Raw genomic sequence first — 9,811 nt, 5'->3', positions numbered from 1 at the left:
AACTCATGGGTTTATGGCCGTGAACTCCTCACATGGTGGTTTTGGGTGTTTTAAAGTGTTATCTTGATCCTAGAACACTCCTAGCTTTGTTGGAATAACACATGAAGTAGTTTAAGGCCCTAGAATGCTCCATAGGGGAGTTTACGGCCTAAAGTCCATTTACCCTAGAGTTTACGGCCGTAAACTCCTATGGGGTGATGGCTTTTAATTGTTTTGAGGCCCTTGCACAACTAGGATAGCTTCCATGATTTTATCTAAGGCTAATGGGGACAACAGGCACACATTTGTGCCTTCACTTGGAGTTTACGGCCCAAGAGGTGTTCCTTGGCCGTAAACTCCCTTTAAGGGATGTTCTTGATGTCTTTTACTCCCCATTCAAGTCCTAGGTGTTCAATGGTAATTGTCTTAAGGCCTTAGGGGTGTTTGGAATGCTTTTTACCCTAGAAAAAGGGGTTTACGGCCCAAGAGAGGTTCTTGGCTGTAAACTCCTATAAACTTATGATTTTGAAGTGTTTTGATGTCCAAAATAGGCACAAGCATTTGAGGGTTTAAGTCCTTAAGCATTAGGGGTTGTTTAGGGCACTAAATGCCCTTGAAAAGGGGTTTACGGCCCAAGAGAAGTTCTTGGCCGTAAACTCCTATTACTTGGGTTTCTTGGATGTTTTCTAGTCTCTAAAGATCATATCCCAGGTCCTTAACAAGTTGTCTAACAAGGGAAAGGGACTAGGAAGCCTTAAAGCTCCATTTTGGAGTTTACTCCCCAAGAACATTCTTGGGCGGTAAACTCCCAGATCTTGTAATCCTAACATGTAATTGATGTTATAAAGCATCTAACAAGTATTGAAACATATTTAGTAAAGTAGACTCACAATCTGGGATGAAAACCCGAAGATCCGTCAGAGAGAATATGGCTTTTCTCTATTTGGAATTGTGAATAATGAATTAATTTAATTCAGAAAACTATTTATAGTCCTGGAATATTTTGGCAGAAAATATTTTTATTCCTGATATTGGACTGTAACATTATGAAACTTGAAATTCTCAAATTTCACAAAACCAGGAGCATCCACACTCCTGATATCTCCTTATACATAAACCCTAATGTACACAGACTTGTTCGGAAAAGTATGAAAATCACTGAAACTGAACTGGCTTCTATTGAATAGATGATGTTCGTACAAATGGAAATTTCGGGTTGTCACAGAAACAAAGCTCGTCTAGTGGTGAAAGGATACTGCCAGGAGGAAGGAATCGATTATGAGGAAACCTTTGCTCCTGTAGCTAGGCTGGAATCTGTTCGAATATTTCTTACCTATGTTGCACTCAAGAACTTTGAGGTCTACTAAATGGACGTGAAGTGCGTATTTCTAAATGGAGAACTTGAAGAAACGGTGTACGTGGAGCAACCTCCGGGATTCGTAAATGAAAAGTACCCAACCCACTGCTATATTCTGGACAAAGCGGTTTATGGGCTGAAACAAGCACCTAGGGCCTGGTATGAAACACTAACCAAGTTTTTAAAGATGTCCAAATTCAAACAAGGTTCGGTTGACCCAACCTTCTTTCGTAAGAAGGAAGGTAACCACCTTATGATTGTTCAAATCTATGTCGATGATATCATCTTTGGCTCAACGAATCCTAGCTTAACAGCTGATTTCAGAAAGCTGATGGAGACTAAATTCGAAATGAGCTCAATGGGTCCAATTAACTTTTTCCTTGGTTTAAATATTAGACAGGGACCCGAAGGCATCTTTATTAACCAGGAAGCCTACACCAAGACTCTCCTTGCCAAATTCGGCATGATGGGAGACTCAAAGGTTAAAGTTCCAATGGCGTTCGGCACCAAGCTCACTCCATCCTTGGATAAACCAGTAGTCGATATTACGCTATATCGCCAGATGATCGGTTCTTTAATGTACCTTACTGCTAGCAGGCCTGATATAATGTTTTCTGTTTGTTACTGTGCTAGATTTCAGGCGAATCCTCGTGAACCTCATATGCTTGCAGTGAAGAACATACTCCGGTATCTAAAACGAACTACCTCTCTCGGCTTATGGTATCCATCAAACTCAGGTTTCTTCGTTCAAGCCTACTCAGATGCAAACCTTGGAGGTTGTGGACTAGACAGGAAAAGCACCACTGGAGGCTGCCAATTCCTTGACGGGAAGTTGGTTAGCTGGCAATCAAAGAAACAGACTTGTGTATCTCTGTCTACAGCTGAAGCAGAATACATCACAGCTACCTCCTGTACATCCCAAGTGATTTGGATCCAAAGCCAACTCAGGGACTATGGACTCAATATGAAAAAGATCCCACTATATTACGACTCTGAGAGTGCAATTAGGATCTGTCATAACCCAGTGCAACACTCCAAGACCAAGCACATAGCACTGAGGTATCACTTCATTAAGGATCATGTGGAAGATGGGAACGTCGAAATTCATTTTGTTCGAACCACTGATCAACTGGCTGACATCTTCACCAAAGCTCTTCCTGAAGCTTCTTTCAACAAAATTCTACAAGGGCTAGGAATGATGGAATCGGAGTCAGTACCAAAAATTACCTCTCAAGATCACAAGTAAGAAGCGAAATAGACCGAACGTTCGGGTTCGGGTCTCTTGTGTGTCGAAATGGACCGAACGCTCGGGTTCGGGTCTTGCTCTGGTGTACTGAAATAGACCGAACGCTCGGGTTCGTTGTATCATCTGATCTTCGCTTATCACTCAAAGGTAGTTTCCTTGGTTGTAAATCTTTTGTATTATTTTTCCAAATTCATTTATCTTATTGTCAAAGTTCTTTTCTTTTTCAATCTTATTTTTTTGGCAACCGAAATAGACCGAACGTTCGGGTTCGGTTTCAAAATTTTTCTCACCCGAAATAGACCGAACGCTCGGGTTCGGTTCCAAAATTTTCTCAACCGAAATAGACCGAACGCTCGGGTTCGGTTCCAACTTTTTTTTTGTATTCATTTTTTTTATTTATTTCGATCAAAAATTCCAATTTTTTTTTCTTTCGTAAATTCAAAAACTCCAAAAATATTTTTTATTTTTTTAATTTTGTCTTTTATCTTTTTGTATGTCTTTTTGTGGGTAAATTATTTCACTAGCTAAGTGTCCCTAGAAGCATGTTGTTGTATGTGTCCAAAGCCTCATCTAATTCTGAATAAAAGCCTTACTGACTTGGTACAAACAAACCTTGTCTTCCCAATTAGGCTCTCACATTTATTCTAATCATGAGCTACCTAACTCTCTTCTCACATGAGATAAGAGTTTTCTGCTTAGTCCCTATTTTTCGTAGCAGAGGTACTTTGGGTTTCTTTACACCATCTACATTACTTTTTCTCCATCTCATTCGCTTCACAAACGTAACCCTTGAGACTCTCAGACATTACCACTGAGGTTTATGGTTGCACAATTTCTGTGTTCATGATCTTAGCTTCGTGTCACTACGTGCTAAGTGAAACCCACAATTCAATACCTACTATGCATTGACGGTGAACAATTAACTTGCTCTAGCTTTCACTAATGAATTGACGGCCTTATCCATGGGGGTACCACATGAAATCTCTATTTTTCTTTTGAGTGATTCCTATGAAATTGTTAAATCCAATAACATATCTTCCCTTGGGATCCAGTTTTAATTTTTTTTTGAGATTTCACATATCTTAGTTTACCTTGCTACTTAAATTATCTCCAACCTACTTGTTCAACAGACTACACTGGTCTCACAAGTACTTCATTCGATTTCTATCTTATATCAAGATCATGAATTATGAATCGAAGCGAAAGCCACCCACATAAGCCTACTTAAAAGAAGCCTTTCAACACTTCTTAATAAGTGTTTGATCGTTATTTAACGGGAAACCACACAAACACTTTAAAGTCTCTCTTGACTTTGAAGGAAGAGATTCGTGCCCGGGATCAATTATTTCGTGTCTTTATTGACATCACATAATCCCTCAAACATGTTGCTTTATTTCTTTTTCTTTTACACACTTAGCACGAAAATCTTTTAGATTTTTCAAAATTCTAGTTTCATTAATTCCAAGGCATTTTAATTGGATTGGTTGTTATAAAAAGGTTGTGGTTAATATTGATCCACGTGGGGATTTCACTTTAAAGATGCTGTTAAACTCTAAAGGAATAAGATAACGACATGATGACTCAGGCGGGAGTCCAAGTTCAAACGCCTTGTGCTCAGAAAATTGTCAATGTTCGAGTCCTAAAGCCGTTCAGGGAAGGTAACTTCACCAACGTTCGGTTCAAGGTACTATGGGGATCTGCCAAGGCCGAACATGCCATCTCACTTGCAGATCTGCCCAACCTTAATCCCCATGGCTGGATTATCTTGCACAACATCCTTCTTACAAACGAAGCTGAATATGGTCCGATCATCGACCACTTTAAGAGGATGTTTGTATGCTATGTCATGGAAGTTGCTCTGATGGATCAGGATATAGCGAGAGTATTCAAGAAGAAGCCTACCATATCTCCTGTTGGCTCTGCCAGTGATCTCAACATGATGCAGATGGGGAAGATTGACCCAAAGAGAAACTCCGTCATGTTTTCCAGGAACGAAGGGCAGAAATGTATTTTCGCCTTGGCAGACAAACATCTCTACACCACTTCCTGTTTGGAACATGTTTTTGGGATCATCCATCGATGCAAGCAGAACACAGCGGATGATGTCAAGTACTTTGATGATATGATTCAATGGTACATTCGCTTCAGATAGACTATCCTTGCGTTTATCACACGTCTGTTTGATACAACAAAGAAGGTTCCCGTTGCTGACCCAAGCAAGAAGAAAAAGTAGTCTCGCTCCAAATTGACGCAAAGGGGGAGATTGTTGGGTCGTATTTTGTGTTGCGTCTATTGGGCTCGTTAGCTAGTCTAATATATATCTCCGGTATGGGCCTGTCCATCCGTGAGTTTTGTAGGGTTTAGTATAAATAGATGCTTGCATGCATCCTAGAACAGAGATGATTAGTATTGATTAGAAAAGTATTGTTCAGCAATATCATCGTTCTTATTTTGTAACCCTAGAATCCTCTACAGTGGAAGTTCTTAGTCGAGCTCTGCTGAGGATCGAGTAATCTAATCATTCGACACATTTTGATTCATACTTGTGTTTTGTTTACTGTTTTACGTTCATCACTTACCTGTTACAAAGACCTAATCGATCAAAGAGTTAATTCATAACTCATCATATATATATATATATATATATATATATATATATATATATATATTAAGAAAAAACTTTATATAAGTGGAGATAAGAGTTCTTTTTAAATGACACTCCAACCATTTACTAATCAGGGTGTGGGGCAATGTGGGGCAATGAGTGGGACCGTATGAAGTGAGTCAAACTCAGATCCTAAACCAGGTGCAATTTTGTTCCAAACCTAGTCAAAAAGGTAGCACACCACCTGCAGTTAGACGCCAGTTGGACGCCACACCAGCAAAACATTTAGCAATCTTTATGGAACTTACCTTTTCCACAACCTCTTTGTCAATGGCACTCTTCCCTAGATCAATCCTTGCTTCTCAAGTAAAACAATATAAAAACAGCATCACAAAATCATGAAAAAAATTACAATTTAGAAAGAGTGCATGTGCTAACTATAGCTATAAGATTTTTAAAAACCACACACACACACACACACACACACACACATATATATATATATATATATATATATATATATATATATATATATATATATATATATACCGGACAAAATAAATAAGTAATATTTGAAAAAATGTATAACTCAAAGTCGTGTCGTTCTGCATTAAGTAAAAAAAACACCCATAGAAGTAATAACAGATTAAAAACAGTTAAAAAAAATATATAGATTTTATATTTGTTTTTTAAAGTAGTGTCTTAATTACCTTCAAACACAGACTTAATAGTGTGAACTCAAACATGCCATTGATCATTATCTATGGCCCACCGAAAGCCCTACACATTCATATTAATTATTAACTGATTAGGTCAGATTAAGCTCGTTAAGTCAAAAAGAAACAATACATGAACACCAATTATGGGGACAACCACTCAATAACGTGTATCGACAAAAGCAGCAAACCATGCATGCATTCCTGCATCACAAATTCACACATGAATAATTGAGTTATGGAATGAAAGGCATAATAACTCACAATAAAAGCATATATATATATATATATATATATATATATATATATATATATATATATATACTCTTGTTATTGCTAGATGATGTTTTTAATAAAATTCAACCTCCAAATGATATCCCAGTTATTCCTATCTTGGAATGATCTATATCAACTCTTTCGATTAGATAATCTGCCAACATTAAAAGGTCCCACGCCTATCATATGATATAAAAAATGAAAATTAAAAGTAAGTTAAAGATTTGGGGATTAAAAGTATATAGTGTCATTTTGAAATATTTAGGAGTGATGCAAGGGAAGAAGTATAACCGTGTCATATATGAATGGCATTGTGTCACCTTTTTTCCATGATGAAACAAGAGCCTGGATCCATAATATATGAAATTCAAATTATATATTATTTTATGGTTTGAGATCATAAAATATAATTAGCATATTCTCTATTGCACTCTCAAAAATCTACTCACCTATAGCAACGAAAAATTTGTTTCTATATGAATCACATTGCTATAATTGGATAGATTTTTTTCAAAGTAGGATGCTATAATTAACAAATATATGAAAGTATGTTGCTATTTCTTATTTTTTGCATTTAGCAAATAAAAATAAATGTTTAAATGCTCACATCTTCATAGGAGGTGTGGGTTTTGCACGTTCTCCATGGTAACGAGAATCAATGGCAACTACAATATATCCACGTAAAGCATAATCCTGAAGTGAAAAAGAACTCCTTAGAGCAAGCTTTCAACAAATGAAGAAATGACCAATCTACCCTTGTAATTTTATACCTCAAGTAAAGGGCGTAGCCACTCTTTACATGTAATTGAGCTATGTAGAAAAACAACAACTGGTCTTTTAGAATGTGTGCTTTCTTTCTTGCTCAAAATGAGCACAGGCAATTGCCCTTGCTCTCCTTCCTAATTTGAATAAAATAATAAGTCTCATCATATTAAAATCAGGAATAAAAAAATCACATGGTAGTTTCTTCATAAAGGTGCTCATTGGAAATCATTGAATAGAGAGAAGTATATATGTAAAAAAGAATGACTTAACAGAGAAAGTCAAGGAAATAAGGCGTGTCTGATATGGGTGTTTATTTTTAACTTAATGCAGAAAGAATGACTTTATAGAAAACGTCTAATTTAATTCCTAACTTTTTACAAATTTGCTCTTGTTTATTTTTTCCTTCAAACCTTCCATACTCCCATAGTTCCATGTATGTATTTATTTTCTCATATATTTTTTAAACCTCATATGTTCATATTAAACTTTATCCAGTTAGAATTCAATGAGAAAAAAGAAAAAGAAACAGGGTGTTAGTTACCTCAGTGATTAGGTACAATTGTTCTTCATTGAGCAGTTCGTTGGAGTTATGAACGTGTGCTTTCGGGAAGGATTTCATTGCCTGATAGTGTTCAGATAAGATAACTTCTAACAAAGATTAACAGAAAGGTAAAGTATATTGAAAACCTTATCCATCTAAACATCATGGTGATTCAGATATGAAGGTTGGAGACTTGGACATAATAAATTAAGTTGAAAAAGATGCACTTTTGGTCCCATTTGATGCTTAAACGCTAGATCTTGGTGGTTGGAGCATTCTAATGGATAAAGTTGGAAACCCTATCCATTATGGAGCTTTTAGGATCCATAAAAATGTAATCTTGATCCTTCTATACCTTCCATGAGAGTGTTATGATGTCTTAATGGATTGATAAGTTAAGGTTTTAGATTTTAGACCTTTTCTAGACATGGAAAGCATAGAGGTGGAAACTTTATGACTTAGAATGATGTTGTGGAACTAGATCTGAATGTTGGATGAAAGGTTTTAAAGAGATTAAAAAAGAAAAAAAAAAGTAGCAGAAATATATTATGAATCCACATTTTGACAAATAAAGAGATGAAGTCATATTTCAATGAAATTATTGATAAACGTAATAGTAGTTGGATAAGAGTGATAACAGTAGTTATTGAATAAAAAATTTAAACTTAATTCCTCACCTAACAAGACAATGAGAGATAAAGAACAAAGTTTGGTGCTATTTCTTTTTTACCTAATGGGGACATAACTTAATCTGGTAAGCTAGTTATGTTTATTTTTGAGTTGATGCAAAAGAACAACTTAATTGAAAAGGTTAATTAGGGAAATGAGGCTTTCCCAATTAAGTCCAAACCTTTTACAAATTTACACCACTATAGTTTTTTCCTTCCTAGTTACTTTATTTAGACAATAATTAATGGAAAACAAAGAAACAGGGTGTTACAATAGAAATTACATGTATTCAGAAAAGGTTTGCACTTTGACTTTGGAAAGTCAAATGAGTTATTTTATAAAGAAAGCAATTGGCCTTATACTACTCTTACTAGATTGAGGAAACTGTTGTTGGAGAAAGCCACATGAAGATAGGAGGAAGAAAGGAGATTGCTTTATACAAAAGAAACACAAATGTTTTATTAATCAAATCACACGTTTAGAGATTACACACACACACACACACACACACACACACACACACACACACACATATATATATATATATATATATATATATATATATATATATATATATGTGTGTATATATATAGTACATGGCAGGTATATTTGAACCAATACAATGGTTGGTGACAAATCACGATGGTTAACAATTAACCACCAAAAGTAACGGTTCTAACACTAACATCATTCCTAGCTCATTGTAACTGCCATCTTAACAACATTTATTACTTCTTAAAATTCCTAAACTAACCCTAAGTCTAGATTACATTTCAATAGCTATCGATATTCATAAACAAATTTAGATACATAAAAGGGACACAATTTAGCTCGGATCTCCATAGCCACATTCTTAGCTCAAAAGAAATCTACTACTACTAGTTGCCTAGCAGCAATGTCTATCCCAGAACTACTCCTTATTTTTCTATATTATGTAATTGTTTTAGACAAATAACTCATAGGGTTGTATGAGAGTAATGGAGAGTATGATATGAGCCCAAATATTTACAACAAATCAACATCAAAATTGACCAAATCTATGAAAGCAACTTACCTACAGGAGAACAGCGACAATGAAGAACTTCAAGGAAGCCAGAACGGAGCTTGGCTGCTGATTCGACGGTATCCATCTTCTCGAAATTCTGACGTGCAACGGTGACTTGAAGACCTTGAGATGAACTTGAACACATTGATATATGTTGTGCGTTTATACTTATAGTAGAGTAATTGCGATGACTATAATGGGACCCGCAAGGACCTCTAGGAAGTGGTGGTTGTACTTGTAGGTGATAGACTGCGATGGAGAGAACAAATTACTAAAATTGTCTCTGTGGTTTGCAAAAATTTCACGTCTGGTTCTAAGTTTTCTTTGTTCCTAAGTTTTCTTTTGCATATGGACAGTCCCTAAGTTCTGAATTTATTGCATTTTGCATCCCTTATAGAGATAAAAAGACTATATTGTCCTTTATCGTTATATTTTTAATTTTTAACTTTATTATTTTATTACTAAATAATATAAATTATTAAGTAAACTTGAAAATGGACCCATCCAAAACCCTACACCCCTCATGTCCTACTCTCCCATTACAGTGCATCAGCTATTGAAGATCACAACTGATAGACATCAACAGAAAACACCAAAACTACCAAAAAAACA

The sequence above is a fragment of the Lactuca sativa genome, chromosome 8 (assembly GCF_002870075.4).
Source record: "Lactuca sativa cultivar Salinas chromosome 8, Lsat_Salinas_v11, whole genome shotgun sequence".
NCBI lineage: Eukaryota > Viridiplantae > Streptophyta > Magnoliopsida > Asterales > Asteraceae > Lactuca > Lactuca sativa.
This window is presented reverse-complemented; position numbering follows the sequence as displayed.